Below are 13,138 nucleotides of genomic sequence, written 5' to 3' on the forward strand. Positions count from 1 at the left end.
AAGTGGGGGTGGGGGGCGGGGATCGGGGCCGGGCCGGGGCCGCGCCGCCCGCGATGCCGGGCGCCCGCCGCAGCCGCCGCCGCCGGAGCCCGGGATGGGGCGAGAGGCTGCGGCGGACGCCAGCATCTCCCCGCCGGGGACCCCGGGGGCCGCGGAGCCGCCGCCGCCGCTGCTGCCGCCGCTGCTGAGAACCAGCGGGCGATGGGTGAGTTGACCCCGGCGTCCTGGGGGGCGCCGCGGCCCCTCTATCCCAGCGCTGCCCGCCCTCCCGCGCCGCGCTCAGCGCCCCCCGCCCGGCTCCGCGGCCCCCTCCCCGAGCGTGACCTTAGGGGGCGGGCGCGGGCGCGGGCGCGCTGGGGCTGGGGGCCCGGGGGCCGCGGTCGGGGCGGGATGCCGGGGAAGCCGCTCGGCGCGGGCCCCCTCCCCCCACCCGCCGCTCCTCAGAGCTCGCTCTTCCCCGGAGGGCAGAGCCTCGGCGCCCGACCCCCTCCCACGGCCGGGCGGGGGACGTCCCCGAGGCGCAGGGCTCGAGCCCTGCTTTGTGCGCGGCGTCCCCCAGCCTCCGGCGCGGCGCCCCCCAACCTCCGGCGCGGCGCGGGGCTGGGGTGGGAGGCCTCCGCGCCCGCCTTCCCCACCCCCGACCCCGGACTGCGGCGGCGGCGGCCGAGGCCCAGGCGCAGTCGGGGTGCTGGGTGGGTGCGGGGGCTGCGGCCGTAGCTACCCTGGGGACCAGGCAGAGGCAAGTGTGGAGAGGGCCCCCGGCCTTTTACCGGGGTGGGGGCCCCCGGCTCCTTGCACTGCTCTGCCCAGGGCGGGGGAGGGAACCTAGCTGAGGGAGGGCGCTATAAATATCTGCAAATAGTGAGTTCTGGAACCGGGGGTGGGGAGGGGAGTGCGCCTGGGTGTGTGTATGGGGGGGTGCCCGAGCTGGGGTGCAGCAGGAAGGGATGCCGCACGGCCAGACCTAGTGGTCTGATGTCGGATGACCCCCAGCCCCGGAAGACGCCCCTGAAGGCTCCTGATGGGGTGTGGACAGACACACTACCCCGGTGGGATTCCTCCCTGGTCTCCCGCTTCGTTCCTGTGACAACCAGTCCACATTCGCCTTGATGGGGGAGTTGTGAGCACTGGCGTGTCACTTGGGGAGCGTGTCACTGGGATCCAGACATGGAGCCCAGCAGAAGGATGGAGGGGAGAGTCCCCACCCCGAGGAGCTGCGGCTCAGAGGGGATTTTCAGTCTAAGGAGTGCTAAGAGGAGCCGCTCTGGGTCCTAGGACAGTTTGAAAGAGGGTCCCAGCCCAAGAGGAAGAGAGAGCTTACTGGAAGAGAAGATGACAGGAAGCTGCCAGAGTTCTCTGGGTAGAGAAAGGTGGGAAGGGCGCTGTGGGCCGAGGGAAAGGCATGAGCAAAGGCTCAGAGGTATGAGTGCCTGGTGTGTGTTGAGAGGTGGCAGTGGGGACAGTCAGGCACTGTGGGTGCCCCCTGGAAGAAGTGAGGTGAAGACGGGGGAGAGGCTGGGCAGGGCGGCCAGGTGGAAGTGAGGTGGGAGGACACAGCAGGGACCTGGTACTTGGTCCTGAGTGTAGCAGGGGGGTTGCCGCTACTCAGACTGCTTCTAAGGGTCTGCCTGGTGCCCTTGGTGTGGTGACAGCTGCTTGAGGCACACTGGTGATTTTTTCTTTCCTTTCTTTTTTTTTTTTTTTTTAGGTGGAGTCTCACTCTGTTGCCCAGGCTGGGGTGCAGTGGTGCCATCTCGGCTCACTGCAACCTTCACCTCCTGGGTTCAAGCGATTCTCCTACCTCAGCCTCCTGAGTAGCTGGGACTACAGGTGCCCGACACCACACCCAGCTAATTTTTGTATTTTTAGTAGAGATGGGGTTTCACCAGGTTGGCCAGGCTGGTCTCGAACTCCTGACCTCAAGTGATCCGCCCATCTCGGCCTCCTAAAGTGCTGGGATTACAGGCGTGAGCCACCGCGCCCGGCCCTGATGATTTCTTTTTCTGTAGTAACTGGACGACCTCAGGAAGTCAACTTTCTGAGCCTCGGTTTCCACATCTGTGAAATGGGGAAGTTTTGTTTTTGTTTTGAGACAGGATCTCACTCTTATCATCCAAGCTGGAGTGCAGTGGTGTGATCATAGCTCACAGCAGCCTCGACTTCTTGGGCTCAAGGGATCCTTCTGCCTCAACCTCGTGGGTAGCTAGGACTACTCACAGGCGTGAGCCAACACACCCAGCTAATTTTAAAAAAATTTCTTAATAGAGATGAGGTCTTGCTGTGTTGGCCAGGCTAGTCTTGAACTCCTGGGCTCAAGTGATCCTCCTGTCTCTGTCTCCCAAAGTGCTCAGATTCCAGGTGTGATCAAATAGGGGAGAATTTGATTGTGGAATGAGTTGCAGAGAGGATTCAATGAGAGGATACACACAGGGTGCCTGGCACCTGAGCAGCACTCAAGAGATCGCTGGCTGCGCTATTATTACCTGGAAAACGAGGCTGCCAATGCCAGCTGGCGGGCCAGGCCAGCTTCACTGGGCAGCGGCCATGAGAATCACGAGAGGGCTGGGCTGGACGTGAACAGCAGAGAGCTGAGGGTGGGGGATCTGCATGGTCCTCATACAATTCTGGGAAGAGGCTAGATAAGCGGTGAGGAGTGGCCAGAGGCAGGGTGGTCTGCAAAGACAGGCCCTCTTGGCCTCGTGGGCACCCACCTGCCCAGCCAAGGCATTCGGGATGTCCTGCTGTGCTCCCCAAGAGCCAGAGCCTCTTTGCTCCCCAGAGTGCAGTGATGCAGCCCCTCATCTCAGCCACCCCCAAGCCCTTCATGTGGGGGGGACCAGGTCTTGGAACATGATGTCCTCAGGTAGGGGTAATAATTTACTGTGCTGGACAGAGAGGACATAGGCCTTGCCCTGAGGAAATTAGAATCCGTTGGGGAGCAGATACCCCTGGGCAAGATGCTCCGCCTCGCCCTGTGCTGGCTGCTTGAGGGCAAGGAAAGAGTCACTAAAAGTAGGGATTCCAGATCTAGTGGCCCAGTTTAAATCCTGGCCCTCCCCATCTCACTGTGTGACTGTGGGCTGGTGACTCTGCATCTCCGTGCCTCAGTTTTTTTGTGTCTAAAATGGTGGTGAGGCCAGGTGGGGTGGCTCATGCCTGTAATCCCAACAGTTTGGGAGGCTGAGGCGGGCAGATCACCTGAGGTCAGGAGTTCAAGACCAGCCTCGCCAACTTGGTGAAACCCCGTCTCTACTAAAAATACAAAAATTAACTGGGCGTGGTGGCGGGCGCCTGTAATCGCAGCTACTTGGGAGGCTGAGGCAAGATAATCGCTGGAACCTGGAGGAAGAGGCTGCAGTGAGTTGAGATCGCACCACTGCACTCCAGCTTGGGCGACAGTGAGACTCCATCTCAAAAAACAAAAATAAAATAAAATGGGGGTGAGATGCACTGTTACTATTTGAACAGCTTGGCATAGTTTCCAGTGGCCATTTACTGCTCCCTTCGAGAATGAGTCTCCCGATTCACCCCTGCCTCCTTGGAGACTAAACCGCCTGCCCTCCAAGATGTGTTGTTTACGTCCCTGATGTCTTTCTATTCTCACTGAGTCCCCCTGCCCAGGGGCCTGCCTTTCCGGATCCATTGCTCCAACCCGGGGCAATAGTAGGCTGGCAACTGGCTCTCTGGGAAACAAAGCCCTGATGAGTTGGCCGATCGCCATGGTGTAAATCCTCCCCATCTGGCTGACTTTAGGCCACCCATGGCCTAACAGGAGTGTCATAATGGGAGCTGATACGTGCTAGCTTTGGTCCCCAGGCTTTCAGTGGGTGCTTAATAAATGATGGTTGAATGAGGAGGAAAGGATGCAGAGAGTGTTGGTCAGCTAGATTTGGGAGCTGTGGGTGATACTGTAGGTGAGAAGGACTTGCAGGGGGAGCCATGGGAGGCCTGGAGGCTGGACGTGTGGGGCCACCCTGCACCAGCCCTGGGGTGAGACCTGAGGGAACAGAGAGCTCCTGGTGTCTTCCCCATCCTGAGACCCTCTGCACCCCTGACCCTGATGCACACTTGCTCTAGTCCCTCCTTCCAGGGGCTCCTCTCCACCTTGGCCTGGCCTTGGGGTTCTGCACAGAATGGGTCCCAAGCTTAAGCCAATGAGAGCTCCAAGATGTGGCCCAAGCAGGTCCTAAACCTCATGTTCCATTCCCTTGCTGTGCTGTTCCCTCGACTTGAATTCCTGTTCCATTCACTGTCCCCTGTAACTCTGTCGTCCATCAAAAGCTTCCTTATGACCCCCTTCCTCTGTGACACCAGCCCCACAACCTAAGTCAGACAGACCCTTCTCCCCTTCCGCTCTTCCCCCTGACGCTACAGCCCCTCCCATGTACACGTTTCTGCCTATAAAAATATCAATAGCCAGCATGTATTGTGTTCTTATGGCAGCCAGTTCAGAGGTTCCGGGATAATCCCCTCTACACATGGGGAAATCGAGGTGCAGTCTCTTGTTCGCACTGACCCAGTCTTTTTTTTTTTTTTTGAGCAGAGTCTTGCTCTGTCACTAGGCTGGAGTACAGTGGCGTGATCTCGGCTCACTGCAACCTCCGACTCCCTGGTTCAAGCGATTCTCCTCCCTCAGCCTTCCGAGTAGCTGGGATTACAGGCACGCGCCACCATGCCCAGCTAATTTTTGTATTTTTAGTAGAGATGGGGTTTCACCATGTGGGCCAGGATGATCTCAATCTCCTGACCTTGTGATCCGCCCGCCTCGGCCTCCCAAACTGCTGAGATTACAAGCCTGAGCCACCACGCCCAGCCTACACTGACCCACTCTTTACATCTTAGCTGCAGCGTCTCTGGCTCAGGGAAGTCCACACGCTTCCCGGTGTTCTTGCTGTCAGCTCCCAGAGCACCATGCCCATGTCTTTGGTGTGTTTGTTACGTGTTCCTGATAGACTTTCAGTGACACAAATACTGTGGAGGCCCTCAGTTAAATGTACAGATGGATGGATGAATGGATGGATGAATGATTCTCAGCCCAGGTGAGCAGCCTTGCTGTCCTGCTCATTACTCCTTCTGCATCCCTGATGGAAGGGACTGACCCTCCAGAGAGCAGCCTCACACTACAGAGGGAGGGTACAGGGACCTGCTTGGGAGGCGCTATTGTCCCCACCGCCAGGAAGGGGACACTGAGGCTTTGGGAAGGGGCGGAGCTGCCCACGGGCTGGAAGCAGGCCGGGACCCCCCTCTCACAGCATGGAGCTGACAAGGGGACCCATGGCCTTGCCCGTAAGTCAGGAAGTTAACCGAGTCTTCACGTATTTCTCCTTGGGCTGCCTGAAGTGGAATTCCCCCTTTGGCTCACTTATTTTCATCTTTTCTGTAAAAATAAAATTGAAACAATGGAAATCATTCACATTCACTAATTACCCTATTGTTTTATGAAGATTATTTGGCTCGAAACTTTGGTTCTTACCGAAGTGGGAATCCCTTGGGGGGGTGTGGGTAAGGGCCAGGCCAGGGAGACAGACCTGTGCACGCACCAGGATCTCCTCAGAGCCTGCCCTCCGGCTGCCCTCTCTGGGCAGGCCAGGAACTTCCCAGAAGGAACAGCCCAGAGACGGGGTTCTAAGTGAGGGAGGCCGGCTGGAGTGGATTCTGGGACTCTGGCTGGCAGGCCCCGTGGTGGATGTCTCCCACGGTTGTCCTCCCTACCTTGGTCTCCGGGTTATCACAATTTGCTGCCCTTTATCAAGCACTTACTATGTGCTGGGCCCAGGGCCAACCAACCACTTTCTGTGCATTCTCCCAGAGATGTCTCATACCTTGCTGAGAGGCAAGCACTGTTATCATCCCTGTTTGGCACTTTGAGGGTACCCAGAGTCGGGGGCCCACAGCCGGGAAGTGGCAGGGCTGGGATTGTTTCCAGCCTATAGGACCCTCAGAGAGCAGGCTCCCTGGGTCACCCAGACCTGCTCCTTCTCTCCTGTGGGCTCCCAGCAGGGCCTGCTCCCTGAGGCTTGGAGCCCTGAGACAGCCATCACTTGGTCTCTTGGCCTCCAGGCTTCCCCTTCAAGGCCCTCCTGCCACCGTCCTGAGCCCTGTCTCTGGAAGGCCCGCTCAATGTCACCTGGGCTGCCTGCATAAAGTACCTGTATGCCAGACTCTAGCCAGCCCTGCTGAGTCAGCATCTCACAACGGGAAGGCTGGAAACCCACAGTTTAAAAAATGCTGACTTGGACTCCCAAAGTAATCCCAGTACTTTGGGAGGCCGAGGCAGGAGGATTAATTAAGTCCAGGAGTTCGAGACCAGCCTGGGCAACATAGTGGTACCCTGTCTCTACAAAAAAATTTTTAAAAATTTAAAAAAATTAGCCAGGTGTGGTGGCACACGCCTATAGCCTAGCTACCTGGAAGATTGAGAGGGAAGATCACTTGAGCCCAGGAGGTCAAGGCTGCAGTTAGCTGAGATCGCACAACTATACTCCAGCCTAAGCAACAGAGCAAGACCCTATCTCAAAAAAAAGAAAAAAAGTAAAAAAGAAAAATTTAAAAATGCTGCCCTGAGGATACAGAGGCCTGTGCTCTCCAAGAGCCAGTTCCCAGCTCCCTGGCATCTGTAGTGGCTGCTAGATTTCCCAACCCCCAACACTTGTAACTCAGATCCTGTGACCCAGGCCCTGCCTGTGTTCGTAGCCTCTGCCCCACCAGCTCTTCATATAATACCACGCTCGCCCCTGCCCCACTGCCCCCACCGTGCTTTCATCCTAGGACTTGCTGCCTCTGCCTCTTCCTGGAAGCAAGTCCCAAGCAGGCATGATGCCCAGAGCTTGCCTAATGCACTGGGCAAATCTCTCTTGGTGCGTCCTCCTCTTGCTACCTGGGGCCTGGCATGTGGTTGTGGCAAATTGTGGTGGGTGAGTGATGGTGGCTGCCACAGGAGAGGGGCACAGGGAGAGCTGCAGGTGACTGGGGATGGGTTGGGCCCTGGGCTGGCACCAGGCATGCACTAGGGCCTGGCTCTGTGCCTGGCACGTAGAAGGCATTTGATATATTTTTTTTTCTTTTTTTTTTTTGAAACAGAGTCTCGCTATGTCGCCCAGGCTAGAGTGCAATGGTGCGATCTCAGCTCAGTGCAACTTCTGTCTCCTGGATTCAAGCAATTCATCCTGCCTCAGCCTCCCAAGTAGCTGGGATTATAGGTGCCCACCACCACGCCCAGCTAATTTTCGTATTTTTAGTAGAGATGGGGTTTCATCATGTTGGCCAGGCTGGTCTTGAACTCCTGACCTCAAGTGATTTGCCTGCCTCAGCCTCCCAAAATGCTGATATTACAGGTGTGAGCCTCTGAGCCTGGCCTGATGGCCTGATACATATTTCTTTTTTTTTTTCTTTTTTTTTTTTTTTTGAGACAGAGTCTTGCTCTGTTGCCCAGGCTGGAGTGCAGTGGCAGGATCTCGGCTCACTGTAAGCTCCGCCTCCTGGTTCACACCATTCTTCTGCCTCAGCCTCCCAAGTAGCTGGGACTACAGGCACCCATCACCACACCCAGCTAATTTTTTTCTTTTTCGTATTTTTAGTAGAGACGGGGTTTCACCATGTTAGCCAGGATGGTCTTGATCTCCTTACCTCGTGATCCACCCACCTCGGCCTCCCGAAGTGCCGGGATTATAGGCATGAGCCACTGCGCCCAGCCTCTATCAGGCTTTATCTTTCTCCACTCCAGGACCGGAGCTCAGCCCTGAGCCCGGAGCACTTTGCTCTCCCCAGTTCCTGCTCATCTATGCCCGCATCTGACCTGGTTCCTGCTGAGAAATGCTCTGTACTAGGGACAGGGGAAGAGGGTGGCGTGCAGCCCCACGCAGGCCTGCTGTCTCCTCCTTCACACCACACAGGGGACCCTCAGCTCTCAGAGGCACTCTGGGCAAGTTTCCCAGGGCCCCAGACCTTAAGGTTCCCTTTGCAAAAATGGGTGGGTTCAGCTGGCCACGTGGCCTCTCTGGGCTGATCCCCTGGGCTCAGCTGCACCCCTCGGAAGGTTTTCCTTTGGGATATGGGCATAAGTGAAAAGTAGTGCCGTACCCTCTAACCCACTGTGGGCATTCAGTGAAACCACGTGTGTAAGATGCTTTGTTAATTGTAGAACACTGCACAAACTCATCAGGTCCCTCACCTGTCGGGCAGGCTCTGTACTGCAGACACTAGACAGGAACAAACCACTTCCCCTGCTTAGCACTCAATTTCCATATAGTGAAATGAGCATTATTTTGGCACTGTGGCCCATGGTTCCTGAAATATGTAAATGAAATCATGCAAAAAACTCTAGCACTTTGGGAGGCCGAGGTGGGCGGATCACCTGAGGTCAGGAGTTCAAGACCAGCCTGGTCAACATGGTGAAGCCCCGTCTCTACTAAAAGTACAAAAATTAGCCGGGCGTGGTGGCGGGTGCCTGTAATCCCAGCTACTCAGCAGGCTGAGGCAGAAAAATCGCTTGAACCCGGGCGGCAGAAGTTGCAGTGAGCCGAAATTATGCCACTGCACTCCAGCCTTGGCAACAGAGTGAGACTCCGTCTTAAAAGAAAAGAAAGAAAGCCTGATAGAGCAAAATGCGCACTGCCCGAAGGTGACAGGAAACCCATGTTGATGTTGGTTCCAGCAAAAGGTGCATGCGGAAGAGAAAGGCCTGCGAGGAAGGCCCGGCCAGAAGCCAGCCAGGCCCAGGGGTGGCAGGATGGTGGGAACACTGTCCTGCTGCTTCCTCTGTGCTTTCCTGATGTTCTAGAACGGATGAGAAACCTTTAAACCACAAAAATGCGGTCGTATTCTAACAGTGAGTGGGAAGAAAAGGAGCCCCGGAGACAGCCGGCTCCTGCTTTGTCTGATTCTGAGGCCACCCCTTGCAGGCAGTGACCGGCTGTGGCGTCTCACCATGGGGTTTGCCTAGCACCAGGCACATCCCCCAGAGCAAGTGAACCTGCGGCAGGAGGCCTGTGTTGTTCTTATTCCTGGAAATTGGGTCATAGGAGCCCAGGCCTGGAGCTCCTGGAATGTAGTGCTCTGAGAATTTCGTCCAAACACCTCTGACCTCCTTCCTCCGGAACTGGTCCAGCCTCTTTCTTCCCCCGCGTCCCCCATGCTCCAGTCTCTTGGGCAATTGTGCTCCATATGTGAGCCTCACCTTCCTACTTCCCGGTCTTTGCTGATACTGGTCCCCTGCCCTCCTGAAGAGCCTGTCCCCTCCAGCCTAGCTGCTGCCAGAGCCCCTACTCCTTAGGAAGCCCCTCCTGCCCCTTCTAGACAGAGGTGCCCCCAGGGCAGGAGCCAGGGCTGCTTGTTTCACCTCCATGCTGAAGCCCAGTGGGTGTGGTCATCCCTGTTGGTGATGTCGTTACAGTCCCAGGCCTCAAAGTGCCTTTCCCACTATCCTATATACAGGTCAAGTTCTGCCTTGCGGTAGCGTTATTTGTCATCACGTCTGAGCCTTTATCCTGGGTGGGGTCAGTTTCTGTTTCTCTCCTGGCTTCCGACTCTGTACACGGTACGCTTTGTACCCAGCACAGAGCACGCATCCGTCCATCCGTTCTTTCAGCAATTACTCCCTAAGTGCCTACTGTGCGCCGATGACTGAGTTAGGTGGCAGGGGCATAGCTCTGCTGACATCAGGGTGTGACAGCTTGCAGTTTGCATGCATGTGTTTTGTGCACGCCACATGTATATGCACACAGTATGAACGTCTGCATCACTTACAGACTAGCAGCATCTCTTAGGCTGTGCAGTCCTATAGATACCTTGGGCATTCCTGGTTAATTCATTCAGCCAGCGTTGACAGAGTGCCTACCAAGCAGGTGCCAGGCCCTGACCTGAAGTCTTTGCCCTTGGGAAGCACCTGTCTTGTGGAGCCATTGCAGTGAGAGCTGGTGCAGAGGGTGAAGGGCAGGGGGTTGGGGCAGCGTCCTGGAGAGATGGGAAAGGGGTGGGGAAGGGCATTTCTGCCTGGCTGGGGTGTGCTCTGGGATCCCCTCTGCGGCCCTGGGGGCATCCCAGGCCTAGGAAAGCTGGGCCGGACCTTCTCACTTTGGGAGTGCAGGCAGCCCCATCTCTTTGGTTCCACTGCTCTCAAGAGCCCCCAAAGGGTGATGAGGCTAAGAAGGTAGGAGTGGGCAGGAGCCCTGCTGCTGGGCACCTCAAAGAGAATACGAAGTACAGTGTCCCAAAGAGGAGACTCATGGACACGGGACCTGTGATGGAGATCCTTCCTTCCTTCCTCCCTCCTCTTTTTTTTTTTTTGATGGAGTCTGGATCTGTTGCCCAGGCTAGAGTGTAGTGGCAATCTCAGCTCAGTCTCAAAAAGCAAAACAAAGAAATAGAACCTCCACATGCAGACAGAGAACCTGGAATCTGGAACTTAGAGGAAGAAATCTGGAGCAGCAAACCTAGAATGTGGGTCTTCCAGAACATGGAGCTCGGAGGCCACCACCCTCAGTGGTCAGTGGGGAAACTGAGGTCCAGGGCATGGGAGATCGTGAGCCTTGATGAGCAGCAGTGGGCACACCGGCGGCTCTGCCGAGCTGGACTGGGATGAGGACTCCCACCACAGCCTGCTGGGTTCCTGACCTTGGGCACATCCCCTCTCCAAGCAGAGGTGGAGGGAGAGTAATTGGGAGAGGAAAAGAGACAGGGTGCCTTGTTCCAGCCGAGGGGAGGCTCCTTGGGTGCCCAGAGTCCCAGCCAGCTGTGCACTTGCTCTGTCAGGACCACCCCCAGCAGGAAGCTAACTGTGACGCTCAGGTTCCCATATACCAGGGCAACGCTGCCACCTTCCTGCCCAGGAGCTGCAGGCTGCGGGCAGGTGTGGCCTTGTCAGCTCACCGGGTCCCCACGGTGGCAGAGCCACATTCAAGCCCATTCCCTTGCTCAGCAGCGCACCTGCAGCACCAGGCATGAGGCAGTGAACACACAGCCGTGAGCTGCGGTTCAGACACTGACCGGGAGGATCCTAACTGCTGAGCCGCTCTTCCTTTCCCACCTTCTTCCCATAACTCCTGGCCATGAAGGCTCTGGTCATTTCCTATATCTCCCCTCCGCCACCACTGCCCCATTGGAAGAGGCCCTCAGGATTCACGTAGCTAAGCTGCCTCATTGAGGTGTGACAAGCCCAAGTTGGCAAAGCAGGCAGGACTAGGATCATTGGCCACTTGTGTGAGCCCCAGGCAGGCCTGAGAGCCCTGCAGCATTGACTGGAAAGTGTGGGTGTGTGGATTTGGGGTGGTCATTTATTCATTCAACAAATTGAGGGTGAGCACCTTTTTTGTGTGGGGCTCAGTTCTTGAGGCTGGGGACCCAGGGGTGTCAGACAGCACTGCCCTTGTGTGGGGCAAGGGGTTCTGGGGAGTAGACCGGGGTCAGGGAGGCCTGGAGAAGTGCAGCTCAGCCGAACCCTCCAGGAACAGGCACGGAGATTGAAGGGTGAGATTACACAGAAACTTCTGGGTTTACAAACTTCTGGATTTACACAGAAATCTCCTTGAGGGACTTGGACTTTCTCCTGAGGGCAGACTCCTGCCCACTCCAAGCTGGGGAGGGCAGCGTCACATGTGGCTTTCGCTTGGCTCATCAGGGCCGGGTCGGGGGGCCCGTTGAGGAAGCTGCTGCCATTCCCGTGAGTGGTGGGCTCGGGAATGGGAGATTTGGGAAGTGCAAGCAGTGGGACGGACAAGCCTTGGTGGTGGGTGGGGAGGGGCCCAGAAAGGGGAGCGTTGAGAACGCCAAAGTTGTCGGAGTGTCAGTCCCCTGGTGCCAGGCTTGAGTCACAGGTTACCAGCTCAGGTTGTTGGGACAGCCTTTTGATTTTTATCTCGTTTGCCACAGAGGGTCTCAGGCCAGAAAACCAGGCCTGGTGTGACCCAAAGCCCATGCCCACTGCCCTCCTTGCTGCCCAGCCCAGATCGTTCCCACCAGGTCTGCACCTCGCTGTCCCTCACTCCAGCTGGCACCGGGCCACCTGAGCATGCAAGCGTGCCTACCACCTGCTGCCCTGTACACATGGGTGGGTACCAGGGGAGCAGCATCCACTCCTGCTGCCTAGGACTCTTGGACGAGACCTTCCCCTGCCACCTGGTGGGTGAGGGCCTCTGCCAGCCAACGACCCCTCCACTGCCACCCAGGGTACAACGCCTGGGACAAAGTTCCCAATGCTAGAGAAGGCCCCAGAGAATGCGAAAGGGTGGGGCGCGCCCTTCCCTCCATTTCCCCCCACCCCCTCTTCGCTCAGCCCGCCAGCCTGGAGATGGAGCTGAGGCTCTGCACTGAAGTGGCCCTTTGTACGTTGTCCCCAGAGGATGACGAGCCTGGGCGGGGGGGGCTGGCACTGCCGGGGCTGCAGGGCAGGGCAGCACTGATCTCAGCAGGGCAGGGGCTTTCTCTGGGGCCACTGGGCAGGGGAGGAGCGCCTGTCAGGCGTGGGAACTCGCAGGCTGGGCCTGCACCCCCAAACCAGAGGATACTTGTCCCTCCAAGTCTGTTGCTGCTTCTCATCCGGGCTCGTGTGTCTTTGGACTGTTCCATCGTCATCCATCGTCTGTGCAGTGCCTGCTCCTGGGCAGGCTTTGTCCTGCGGGGTGGGGAACAGTGGTGACTGAGGCCTGTGGTGACCTGCTCTCCTGTGGCCGCGCCAGCAGGGTCAGGGTGGGGGAGACACAAACAACAAAGCGGGATCACTTCCACAGTGATGAGTGCTGGGGGGCGGCCTGGAGAGAGGGCTTGCGGGCAGGGGCAGTACTTCAGCCAGCTGCTCAGGGGCACCTGTCTGACGCATGGCATCAGAGCATGCAGGGACCTGAAAAAGGGAGTTCCAGGTGGAGGGATCAGCCTGTGCGAGGGCCCTGGAATGGGGCCACACCTGAAGAGTGTAGGAGACAGGAAGGTGGGGAGCGTGGCTGGGGCCTGGGGGACAAGGGAGGCAAGGTCAGCAGAGACACAGGCATCAGATGGCCAGGGTCCATGGAGCACAGAAGAGTTGGGGTTTTAATTCTGAGTGTGACGAGGCCACGGGAGGGCTTGAGCAGGGAGATGTGGCCTGATGGAGACTTTGCGGTGAGGGGCTGCTGCAGAGGCAGGAGGGAAGCTAGTGAGAACCTCGGGG

The 13,138-nt window shown here is 57.4% G+C and overlaps 1 protein-coding gene across 2 annotated transcripts in view; it reads left to right on the forward strand.

The window, feature by feature from the left end:
* Positions 1–13,138, forward strand: part of MGAT3 (beta-1,4-mannosyl-glycoprotein 4-beta-N-acetylglucosaminyltransferase) — a 48,392-nt gene that overhangs the window by 13,000 nt on the left and 22,254 nt on the right. Inside the window, exon 1 of one of the 2 annotated variants that reach the window (XM_023222210.1) lies at positions 4–205. The exons of the other annotated variant lie outside the window; for it this stretch is intronic. The gene's annotated coding sequence lies outside the window, so the exon portion shown is untranslated. Of the gene's footprint in view, positions 1–3; positions 206–13,138 lie in introns of those variants that run through there. 2 annotated transcript variants of the gene reach the window in all.

This window comes from Piliocolobus tephrosceles, chromosome 19 (genome assembly GCF_002776525.5).
Source record: "Piliocolobus tephrosceles isolate RC106 chromosome 19, ASM277652v3, whole genome shotgun sequence".
Taxonomy (NCBI): Eukaryota; Metazoa; Chordata; class Mammalia; order Primates; family Cercopithecidae; genus Piliocolobus; species Piliocolobus tephrosceles.